General features: G+C 47.8%; 1 protein-coding gene and 2 long non-coding RNA genes across 9 annotated transcripts in view; 2 read left to right on the forward strand and 1 right to left on the reverse strand.

Moving 5' to 3' along the window:
- The window catches only part of OSBP2 (oxysterol binding protein 2), a 215,827-nt gene that overhangs the window by 65,650 nt on the left and 137,945 nt on the right, over positions 1-12,232 (forward strand). The window lies entirely within an intron of this gene.
- Positions 1,125-9,805, reverse strand: LOC129023540 (uncharacterized). Its single transcript, XR_008496835.2, has 4 exons — positions 9,677-9,805; positions 8,667-8,903; positions 7,605-7,697; positions 1,125-1,402 (listed from the first exon to the last, which is right to left on the reverse strand). It is a non-coding gene; the product is annotated as an uncharacterized LOC129023540 (long non-coding RNA).
- LOC129023541 (uncharacterized) overlaps positions 9,896-12,232 on the forward strand; it is a 38,973-nt gene continuing 36,636 nt past the window's right edge. Inside the window, exon 1 of the long non-coding RNA XR_008496837.2 lies at positions 9,896-10,035. This is a non-coding gene — a long non-coding RNA (uncharacterized LOC129023541). The remainder of the gene's footprint in view (positions 10,036-12,232) is intronic.

A 12,232-nucleotide genomic window follows, 5' to 3' on the forward strand; every position in this document is an offset into this window, starting at 1 on the left:
TCCTGCAAGGTCACTGAAAGGCAAAATGTTTCTTATGCAGTAAAGTGCATGCATATGTCCCTCAGCAGACTTTGAATGGTGTCCTTGTGTGTCCTGGGGGCTGAGCCAGATGCAGGGAACTCAGAGATGAACAGGCACAGGCTTGGACCTGGCCTTTGAGGAGCTCACTGTTTGGGGCTGAGGAGAGACTCATGTGGGCAGCACAGGTACGCTGGCCCATGCAGAGGAGAGAAGAGCTGTACCTGGGGTGCAGTAGGCACCTCCTCACCTTCTCCCTGTGCCTCTTGGCTTACACCCCACCCTGCTCTGTAGCAAGCTGCCTTACCTTCCCCATGTCCTTTGTGTCACCCCCGAGGGCTCTCCCTTGGCCTCAGGGAAGCCTGTGTGCTGTGCTGTCCTGCCCCGCCGGCCTCATGTTGGGGTCTCCCTGTGTGTCTGACTTCTCCACCTGGAGCTCCTCTGCATGGACCTCCTGCTGCTGTGCTGGGGCAGGGGGTGACCTGTCAAGCCCCCTGGCTTCTGGATGAGCTTTGGTCATTGCCTCTTGGGGCTGCCCTTGCTCCACCTCAAAGCCTCCCGTTGCCATATAGCTTTCTGCTGACTACATTTTCCTGTCCCCATCCTGATCTTCCCCACAGCTGTCTTCAAGCTCATAAAAACTCCCCGTCCTTGACCCCTCTGCTTTCTTCCTGTATAGACCCCCTTTTCTTTCTTCTTTCTGCTGGGCAGCCTCTCCTCTTTCTTGCTAGGACCCTATCTTCCTGACCTCGTAGCTTTCAGCCCATGCATCTCCAACACCCTAGCCAGGATCAGCTCACTTGTGTCCTCCTGTGGGCACTTCTCAGTTGCTGACGGACAACATCTACAGCTGTGTAGGCCGTGGCCACTAAACAGTCATGCTTTACACCCACTGGGCATGCCATACCCACAGGGGCGCTTAGAGCAGAGTGGGTGCAGAGTTCTGGGCAGCTGATGGCTGGGACCTCAGATGATGTCCTGGGCTAGAGATCAGGAGACTTCCCTGCTGGGCTGGAGATGGACAGGGCCCCATATTGCCAGAGAGACCAGAGCTCACCACAGGACCAAGCAGCCTTTCAAGAGAGTCCTTATTATCAGATTCTCAATTCCTTTCTTATACTTTATTAGAAAAATTCATATGAGGAAGGGCATGGAGTTTTCTTCTGTTCTGATGAGGAATCAGGCAACCCCAGGACTGTGTGATTGGTTGTTTAAGCAGCTTCTGAAGTGTAGGCCTCCTTTGACTTCGGGAAGCTTTGTCTTGTTCCCAGCTGCCATCTGGTGGCTGGATTGAGGCCCTTCTGAGGGCATGTTGAGTGAGCCAGGGCTGGCTTGCTCACCTGTCTTTATAAGGTCCCCGTGGGGTCATCAGAATGTGGGACCTCTGGGGAGAAGAGTCCAACCAGGAGAAGGAACTTTCACCTACGCAGCCCCCACCCTCCAAGAGGGGCAAACCTGGCATAGAGACTGGTCGATTATGCCCCTCTTCAGTGTTCCCCTCCCCATGCCACTCATTCTTCCAAATCCTGGTGTCTTGGTGTCTGCTAAGATTGCACCCCACCCATCTCAGCCCTCAGGTCCACCAGGTCCCTTGGCCATGGAGCTTGTCCTCAAACCCTGAGACTCGTTCCCTGGTCGGCATGCCGTCGCGTCTTCAGCCGTGCCTTAACGTGGTGCACCAGTCCCCACGCAGCCTGACCTCACTAGGCCCTGTCCACCTCTGCCCCACATGGCCACCTCCATTCCCTGTGGGCTCTGGCTCAGTAATCTTAAAGTCAGAAGCCCTTTTCTGGCCACCACAGCAGTTACCCTTCCGGTGCCCTTCCAGATCTGACTCCTCCAGGTGGCAGTTGCATTTTTGTTTTCGTTTCTCGCTTGGCCTCGCCCTGTGGTTCACCCCTGCTGGGGTGAGTTCTTCCTCTCTCTCCTGGTTGTCTGGCTTCCTTCACACCTGTTTGTCCTCTGTCTAACCATGCGGCAGCCCAGGCACTAGACAGGTTGGGCCTGAATCCAGACTGTGTCACTTATAAGCTAGGTCCCTCTGCCTCTGTCTCTTCACCCACAAAGTAAATGTAATGATAAAGACCTTTTAGGGGCCAGGCACGGTGGCTCACGCCTGTAACCCCAGCACTTTGACTTCGGGAGACTGAGGTGGGTGGATCACGAGGTCAGGAGTTCGAGACCAGCCTGACCAATATGGTGAAACCCCGTCTCTAGTAAAAATACAAAAATTAGCTGGGCATGGTGGCGCATGCCTGTAGTCACAGCTACCTGAGAGGCTGAGGCAGAAGAATCGTTTGAACCCGGGAGGTGGAGGTTGCGGTGAGCTGAGATCATGCCACTGCACTCCAGCTTGGACGACAGAGCGAGACTCCATAAAACAAACAAACAAACAAAAACCTCTTAGAGTTGTCAAGAGGGATAAATCAAATTATGCTACAAACTGCCCAGCAGTCACTGGAGTGTGGTGGCCACTCAGCTGACAGAAATGACATTGCTGGTCTTTGGGTGATGACCTGTCAGTTCTGCACCTTCTACCTTCAGGCAGGGGTAATAGGGCCCTTTGCTGAGCACACGTACACATGCTATGCAGCCACGTTCTGCAGTGACCCTCCCAGCCATGCAGACCACACTCCTCAAACCCAGAATATCTGCTGGCCTTGATCAGTACCTGTCCCCTTCGTGTGAGTCCCCCACCACCTTTCTCTTCCATCTCCCATTGGCTCTAGACGTCTTTGCTACTCTGTGTATTTTCACTGCTGCCTCCTGCCACGGTGCAAAAGATCTTGCTTCCTCATGCATAGAACAAAACCAGATCCACAGCTGAGCCCCTCAGCTCTCTGCCATTACACGCTCCCTGCATCCGCCCTGCCATGTGAATCCCAAATGATTCCAATGGAGACATTTCTCCCCTTTGAAGCAGTGCCAGCTTCAAAGGGTGATTTTCTCCCTCTTGCTGGGGGACTTGGTTTTATCACTGTTTTCTTTTTCTTTTTCTTTCTTTTTTTTTTTTTTTTTTGAGACAGAGTCTTTCTCTGTCACCCAAGCTGGAGTACAATGGCATGGTCTCGGCTCACTGCAACCTCCGCCTCCCGGGTTCAAGTGATTCTCCTGTCTCAGTCTCCCAAGTGGCTGGTTATACAGGTGGGCACCACCATGCCTGGCTAATTTTTGTGTTTTTAGTAGAGACAGCGTTCCACCATGTTGGCCAGGCTGGTCTCAAACTCCTGACCTCAAGTGGTCTGCCCGCCTCAGCCTCCCAAAGTGCTGGGATTACAGGCGTGAGCCACTGCACCCAGCCTTATTGCTGTTTTCTCACTCCTGTAGCCTCAACCTCTCTCCTGGCCTCTTCCCACTGCATATGACCCACCACTCGCTACTTTGAAACTGTCCTAGCCAAGATCTCAGGTCACTTTCCAGACCTGGCAGATAACTAAGAAGTGAACCTGGGTGTCACCTTGAGTCCTGCCCTCCCTGATCCCTCACGTGCAGCTTGTCAGCAGAGCCTGTCAGTGCCAGACCTGAGCACTTTCACATCTGCCCACTGCCCTCCATCTGCCTAGCCTCCAACCCAGCTTCACTACCTCACCTCCCAGAGTCTGGACAGCACGAGTGAGTCTTTTAAAATTCAATTCCGCTCGGTTGCAGTTCCAGGTAGGATTAAGTGAGAAGGTTTCACTCTGCAGCTATGAAACGTGGACAGGGCCAGACACAGTGGCTCATGCCTCTAATCCCTGCACTTTGGAAGCCTGAGGCAGGCCGATCACTTGAGGCCAGGAGTTTGAGACCGGCCTGGCCAACATGGTGAAAGCCCGTCTCTACTAAAAATACAAAAATTAGCCGGGTGTAGTGGTGCACGCTTGTAGTTCCAGCTACTGGGGAGTCTGAGGTGTGATAATCATTTGATCCCGGGAGGAAGAGGTTGCAATGAGCCGAGATGGCACCACTGCATTCCAGCTTGGGTGACAGAGCGAGACTCTGTCTCAAAAATAAAATAAAATAAAATAAAATGTGGACACAATGCACAGAGCAGCTATTTGAGCACCCTGAAAATTAAGTAGCCACAAGCAGACTGGAGAAGACCGGAATCTGAGGTAACACCGAACAGGTGGTGAGGTTACAATTTTTTCCCTCCAGTATCTTCTAGAGTGGACTCAGGAGAGACCCAGAAGTGAGCAGACAGAGAAAACTCCTGGAGAAGCCCTCTAGTTCAGGCTCAAGGAGGAAAGGTTCCCCTGTCAGTGATAGCAGTGGCGATGAGAGGCCTGCAGGTACCAAAAACTCAGAGGAATCCATCCACACCAGTAGGAAGAGCTCTGGTCCCAAGAAGTGAGGGAACCCCTGTTGCATTTTTCTCTCACTCTTCCTACCACTTAGCCCCCAATATAGGTGCGGTGGTGGGAAGTGGGCAGCCAGAGGACTGAAACAGAGCCCAAGAGAACCAGAAAAAAACAGGAGATCACAGAGAGAGAACACCTTGGGAGTGTGACCCCATAACGTTGTTTTCATGAACTCCTGGCTTCACGTCCAAGCCACACATGGATGGATCTGATCCTAAACAGCATACTAAAGATTTTGAGAACTGAACTTAAAGCTACATAAATACCCACGTCCCTGTGGCCACTGGCTGGCACACACGTGGAACAGATCCAACTAGTACTGCAAAGGGCCGGGCGCGGTGTAACCTGGCACTTTGGGAGGCCGAGGCAGGTGGATCACTTGAAGCCAGGAGTTCGAGACCAGCCTGGCCAACACGGTGAAACCCCATCTCTACTAAAAATACAAAAATTAGCCAGGCATGGTAGTGCACACCTGTAATCCCAGCTACTCGAGAGGCTGAGACAGGAGAATCGCTTGAGCCTGGGAGGCAGAGCTTGCAGTGAGCTGAGATTGCACTACTGCACTCCAGAGCAAGACTCTGTCTCAAAAACAAAAACAAATAGTACTGCAAAGGCTTTGAAAATGGAACAAACAGTGAAACCACCACCCAGAGAAGGCTGGTCACTATGTGTGGCCTTAACCCAACTTATTTGATAGACTGCTAAAATGAAAATATCAAATTACCAACATCAGGAATGAAATAAACAATTAATAGCACAAACAAACATAAAAGGACAATACTACAAAAACATAAAATAGATAAATAATACATAAAAGGAATGCTACAGACAACTCTGCTGACAAATTTGACAACTTGGATGAAATGAACCAATCTTCAAAAATCAAATTCTAACACTTGCCCAAGATCAAATCCATAAACTGAATAATCCTATAACTATTAAAGAAGTTGCATTTGTAGTTTAAAACACTTCAAAAAAGAAGTCTTCAGGCCTACCTGATTTCACAGGTAAATTTTATCAAATATTTGAAAAAAGAATAACACTATTTCCACACAATCTCTTCCAGAAAACAGAAGAGGAGTGAGTAATTTCTTTTCTTTTTTAATTTTTCTTTTCTTTTTTTTTTTTTTGAGACAGAATCTCGCTCTGTTGCCCAGGCTGGAGTGTGCAGTGGTGCAGTCTTGGCTCACTGCAACCTCTGCCTCCCGGGTTCAAGCAGTTCTCCTCCCTCAGTCTCCTTAGTAGCTGGGATTACAGGCATGTGCCACCATGCCCAGCTAATTTTTTTTGTATTTTTAGTAGAGACAGGGTTTCACCATGTTGGCCAGGGTCATCTTGAACTACCGACCTCAGGTGATCCGCCCGCCTCGGCCTCCCAAAGTGCTGGGATTACAGGCATAAGCCACTGCACCCAGACTTTTTTCTTTTTTTCTTTTTTTTGAGACAGAGTCTTGAGCTGTTGCCCAGGCTGGTCTCGAACTCCTGACCTCAAGTGATCTGCTCGCCTCAGCCTCCCAAAGTGCTGGGATTACAGGAGTGAGCCATTGTGCCTGGCCAGGAGTGAGTAATTTCTAACTCATTTATAAGGACAGCATACCCTGATACCAAACTGGACAAAGATAGTGTAAGAAAAGAAAACTTCAGAGCAATATTTCTCATGAGCATAGATGAAAACATCTTCAACAAAATATTAACAATTTGAAACCAGCAATACAATAGAATATTACACCATGATCAAGTGGATTTCATGCCAGGAGTGCAAGATAGGTGCAAGATAGGTTCCATATTTGAAAATCAATAAATGGGGCTGGGGGCAGTGGCTCACACCTGTAATCCCAGCATTTTGGAAGGCAAACGCAGGCAGATCACTTGAAGTCAGGAATCCAAGAGCAGCTTGGCCAACATGGTGAAACCCTGTCTCTACTGAAAATACAAAAATTAGCCAGGCATGGTGGTGCACACCTGTAGTCTCAGCTACTTAGAAGGCTGAGTCAGGAGAATCACTTGAACCCTGGCAGGGCGGAGGTTGCAGTGAGTGGAGATCACACCACTGTACCCCAGCCTGGGCAACAGAGCAAGACTCTGTCTCAAAAAAAGAAAAGAAAAAAGAAAATCAATATAAATGGAATCACAATATTAACAATCTAAGAAAAACTACATTATAATATCAATTGATACAGAAAAAGGCATTTGACAAAATTTAACATCATTCATGGTAAAAACTCTCAGCAAACTAGGAAATTCCTCCACCTGATTAAGGGCGTCTTCAAGAAACTGACATCATACGTAGTGACAGAAGACTGAACGCTTTACTTTCCGCCTAGGATCAGTAAAGTCAAGGATGTCCATGCTCACTGCTCGTATTCATCCTAATACTAGCCAGTATTATAATGCAAGAAAAAAGAAGTCAAAGGCACTCAGATTGGGAAGAAAGAAACAGAGCTATCCCTATTTGCAAGCAACATGATGGCTGTGTAGAAAAATCCTAGGAAATCTACAAAAATATTTTTAGAGTAAGTGAGTTTAACAAGGTCACAGGATACAAGGTCAGTACATAAAAGCCAGTCATATTTCTGTGTATTAGCAATGGACAATTGGTAACAAAAAATTTAAAAAAATCACTTACAATGACCCCATGAAATACTTAGACATAATTATAACAAAACTAATATAGTATCTATATGTAAATAGTGTTAAATACTGATGAAATAGAAGACAAAAATAAATAGAGAGATATACAATGCTCATGGATCAGAAGAGCCAAGAGAGTAAAGACGTCAGTTTTCCCTTGACTGATCAGTAGCTTGAATGCAATTCCAATAAAAATCCTAGCAGGACATTTTCTCAGCATAGACAAACTTATACATTTATATGAAAAGATAAAGAAATTAGAATAGCTAAAGCAACTTTGAAAAATAAGAATAAAGGTGGAGTAATTACTCAATTTTAAGACTTAACACAAAGAAACAAGACAGTGTGATGTTGGCAAACACTATATAGATTAATGAGATAGACATATACATTAATGGAACAGAATAGAGAGTCCAGAAATGGGCCCACACAAATATGGTCAGATGGCTTTTGACAGAGGTGCAGAAACAATTTAATTGAGAAAGGATAGTCTTTTCAACAAGTAGTATTGGAACAATTGAACATCCATATGCAATAAAATGAATCTTGATTTATACTTCTTATTTATACAAAATTTAACTCAAAATGTAAACCATACAACTATAATACTTTTACCTGTAATCCCAGCAGTTTGGGAGGCCGAGGCGGGTGGGTCACTTGAGCCCAGGGGTTCGAGACCAGCTTGGGCGATATGGCGAAACTGCATCTCTACCCAAAATAGAAATATTAGCAGGCATAGTGGTGTGCAACTGTAGTCTCAGCTATTTGGAGGCTGAGTCAGGAGGGAATCATTTGAACCTGGGAAGCAGAGGTTGCAGTGAACCGAGATTACACTACTGCACTCCAGCCTGAGTGACAGAGTGAGACTCCATCTCAAAAAATAAAAAATAAAATAAAAATAAAATGCAATTTTGGGCCGGGCGCGTTGGCTCACACCTGTAATCCCAGCACTTTGGGAGGCCGAGGCGGGTGGACCACGAGGTCAGGAGATCGAGACATCCTGGCTAACACGGTGAAACCCCGTTTCCACTGAAAATACAAAAAATTAGCCGGGCGTGGTGGCGGGCGCCTGTAGTCCCAGCTACTCAGGAGGCTGAGGCAGGAGAATGGTGTGAACCCAGGAGGCAGAGCTTGCGGTGACCCGAGATCGCACCACTGCACTCCAGCCTGGGCAACAGAGCAAGACTCCATCTCCAAAAAAAAAAAATGCAATTTTGATTTATGTCTCTTCTCTGGCTCCTCTTGTGCTCTAGACCCATCCAGCTTCTGCTGTCTTCACTGGCACACCATCTTGCTGCCAGCCAGCATGAATGCTATACCTCTTGTTGGCAAGGTCTGTTCCCTAGTATCCAGCCCCTTCCCACACCCTATTTTCCTCAAGTCTGTTTACCCTCCAGGGAGAGGCCATTCAGGAAAGCCTTCCCTGAGCCAGCCTCCTGCCTGGGCCAGATGTTTGCTCCCAGGTGTTTGCTCCTTGGCTTGGCCCCTCAAGCATGGTAGCGTAGCAGTTAGTCTGAGCATGGGCTTCCTAGAGCCTCAGAGTCTCCGCTTGTCAGTCCCCTAGAAGCTTCAATTCTGTGCTTCCCAGGGTCCCTTCAATCAAAGATTTCTAAGTCAGTGGAAGCAGAGATGCTGGAGCCAGCCTGCCTGGGTTCAAATCGTGGCTCCCACACTTACCCACTGTGTGACCTTGGACAAGTTGCTTGCCGTCTTTTGCATCATTTCTCTCCTTTGTAAAATGGGTTTCATGATAGAACCAACTCTTAGAGGTGCTGTGAGGATTAGCTTAGATAATGTGTGAAGAGATCTTGGCACACGGCTTGGCAAACACTCGACTAAAGTAAACTGCAGTTCTTGATAGTCACTTTCGCAGCTTTAAAATAATACAGGTTCCCAAGAAGTCCCCCTGCCCTGCTAAAATAGAATGAGAATGACTTTTGGGTGCGGAGGGTATTTGTATTTTTTTTCAAAAACTCCTTGAGTGGGATTGGCAGATTCAAAATATACAAACACAGGTTGGCCGGGTGCAGTGTTTTCTGCCTGTAATCCCAACACTTTGGGAGGCTGGAGTGGACAGATCACTTGAGGTCAGAAGTTCAAGACCAGCCTGGCCAACGTGGTGAAACTTGTTTCTACTAAAAATACAAAAATTATCCAGGCATGGTGGTGCATGCCTCTAATCCCAGCTACTTGGGAAGCTGAGGCAGGAGAATCGCTTGAACCCAGGAGGTGGAGGTTGCAGTGAGCCGAGATTGAGCCACTGCTCTCCAGCCTGGGCAACAGAGTGACAGAAAAAAAAAAAAAAAAACCCACAGGTCACCCAGTTTAATTTGAGCTTCAAATACAAAATGAATAATATTTTAGTATAAGAATGTCATGCAATATTTGGGCAGTCTTTATACTAAAATTTATTTATTGTGTGTCTGAAATTCAAATGTAACTGGGCATCCTGCATTTTATCTACGAGCATTTAACCCTATCCTGGGGGACCTTGACACCCAGCCCACTTGGGGTCTCTGCACCCAACTCCCTGGTCCAAAGGCAAACCTCCAAGTTAGAAAAGAGATCGTATCCTTTTACTTGACACAGGGGGGCGCTAGAAGATGGCTTGTTCGCTTTCTTTTCTGTAACTCAATGTCTAGGGAAGCACCAGCAAGTTGGCTGGCTTGCAACAAATCTCTCAGTACCTGTGAGTCATTTTCTGATGTTCAGGTTTGTAAGAAGCCAATACAGAGCTGGCCACCTCCCTCTTGGGCCTTCACTTCTGGGGGCCTAGCCTAGCGCCTCAGGGGCTCCCCTCTTCTCGCCTCCCCTCTGCTCGCCTGCCCTCCATTGATGTCATAACTCTATTCTGATATCACAGCCCAGCGCTTGGAATTATCCCAGGCAGCCCGGGCTCTGCCCTTAGAGCAACTAGAGCAGGCCGTTGAGTGGGGCGGGCGGGGGTGAGGAGGGGGTTGGGTGGCTGGTGGCCCTAGAGGCTGGCCCTAAAGAATACCTGGACAGCCTGCCATCCTATTGCTCCAAAATGAAAATCCTCTAAAAGGTAGGACTTGGAAGAATTTCCTCCTGTTCCTGTTGGCCATGATCCCACTGAGGTGGAAATAAATTCCCAGGGAGTGTGGTGTTGTTCTGGCTCTGTAAACAGCTCTCGGGAACCCTGCTGCCTGTGTGCCTGGGGATGCAAGTAGGCTTGGTGCACTTAACAGTCCTCTCTTCCCGTTTGAAGGAATGACTTCACAAAGCACAGTGTTTCTTACTTGTTGGGGGAGACGTTCCTTAGGGCTTGGAGAATGCCTGCAAATACTGATCCAGGTTCTTCAGTGGCCACTGCCTCTGCCCTCACTCCCTAAGAAGATGGATGGGAACAGGGTTATGCTCTCCTTAGGACAAAGGGAAAATATAGGTGCATTCAAGCTATTGACCCTCAGACCCCTCAGTCCCAAGGAGGAGAGAAGCCCCATCCTCCCAGCTGGCCAGACAATATAAAGAGCTCTCTTATGAACTCACTGAGTGAAAATTTGACTGGTATGGATTAAACAACACAATAAAAGAAAACTCTGAATAACTTCTCTCTTACTTTGAGGGACATGAAGTCTTCCTGGGGGAGCGTGTTAAAACTGCAAATTCCTAGGGCAGGACCACTGAGATTCAGATCCGATGGTCATATGGCACCCAGGAACCCCCATTTTATTTGTTTTAATTTAATTTAATTTTTTTTATAGAGACAGGGCCTCACCATGTTGCCCATGCTGGTCTCAAACTGCTGGGCTCAGGCAATTTTCCTGCCTCGGCCTCCCAAAGTGCTGGATTACAGGTGTGAGACACCTGGCCCGCCCCCATTTTTATTTTTTATTTTTATTTATTTATTTTTGAAATGGAGTCTTGCGCTGTTGCCCAGGCTGGAGTGCAGTGGTGCGATCTCACCTCACTGCAACCTCCACCTCCCGGGTTCAGATGATTCTCCTGCTTCAGCCTCTTGAGTAGCTGGGATTACAGGCATGTGCCACCATGCCTGGCTAATTTTTGTATTTTTAGTAGAGATGGGGTTTCACCATGTTGTCCAGGCTGGTCTTGAACTCCTGACCTCAAGTGATCTGCCCACCTCCGCTTCCCAAACTGCTGGAATTACAGGCGTGAGCAACCACTCCCTACCTTCCCCCATTTTCATAATAAACATTCTACACAGGGCTCCTGCCAGCCCTCCAAGCTTCTCACTTTGAGAAGCACAGTCTGCTCTGTCAGACTCCCTGGATTGCTTATTGCTGCTAGCTCTCTTCCCCCATCTCCAAATTCCATGTTTTTCTGGGAGGGGGGTTTAATTCAGCTTTACTCCACATATTTATTTAATGTGCTGGATCCAGGAAGACAAAAGTGATGGTGTAGGGTCTTATTGTTCATCAAGTGCATTGTATCTGAGTTTTTGGCTCCTGCCTTCTAGGCCTAGGTGCAGCCCCTCTCTCTACCTAAGAAAACCACTTGTGTCTATATCAGGAGTGCTGTACCCTTTCTTCATCAGAGACTTTCTCTTCATGGTTCTCACCCGAACTGAGAAAATGGAATATGAGCGTGAATTATTGGTCATTAAAACTGATAGTGGAGCCAGGCATGGCTGTTCATGCCTGTAATCCCAGCATTTTGGGAGGCTGTAGTGGGAGGATCGCTTGAGGCCAGGAGTGGAGAGCAGCCTGGGCAACATATCAAGACCCCATCTTTCAAAAAAATAATAATAATAGCTGGGTGTGGTAGCATACACCTATAGTCCTATGTACTCGAGAGACTGAGGTGGGAGAATCACTTGAGCCCAGGAGGTCAAGGCTTCAGTGAGCTATGATCATGCCTGGGTGACAGAGCAAGACCCTTTCTCTAAAAACAAAAACAAAAAACTGGTAGTGGTGAAGGGTATGGCTCATGGAAGGGACTGGTTTCTGCTTCTCTGGTGGCCCTGGAATGAACATTGAATGGTACCTGGCAGGGCAGCCATGGCTCCTTGATCGCTCAGCAGCTCAAGGTGCAAATTCCTTCCTCACTGGCTATGAATTTAGGCTTTCCCAATAATACCACACAGCTTTTTGAACAAATAAACATATCTAGGCTAGTTCGTGGGGTTTTTAGTTGCCGTCTTGCCTGTGTGCTCTTGAAGTTTTGAGCCCTTTGCATTTGGCACTGTCCAGGCATTCAGGCCTGGAGCCTGTGTAGTGCCAGTGCCTCCCTCCACGCTCTTGGTCCGGTGGAAAGCAGGA

The sequence above is a fragment of the Pongo pygmaeus genome, chromosome 23 (assembly GCF_028885625.2).
Source record: "Pongo pygmaeus isolate AG05252 chromosome 23, NHGRI_mPonPyg2-v2.0_pri, whole genome shotgun sequence".
In the NCBI taxonomy this organism is placed as follows: Eukaryota; Metazoa; Chordata; class Mammalia; order Primates; family Hominidae; genus Pongo; species Pongo pygmaeus.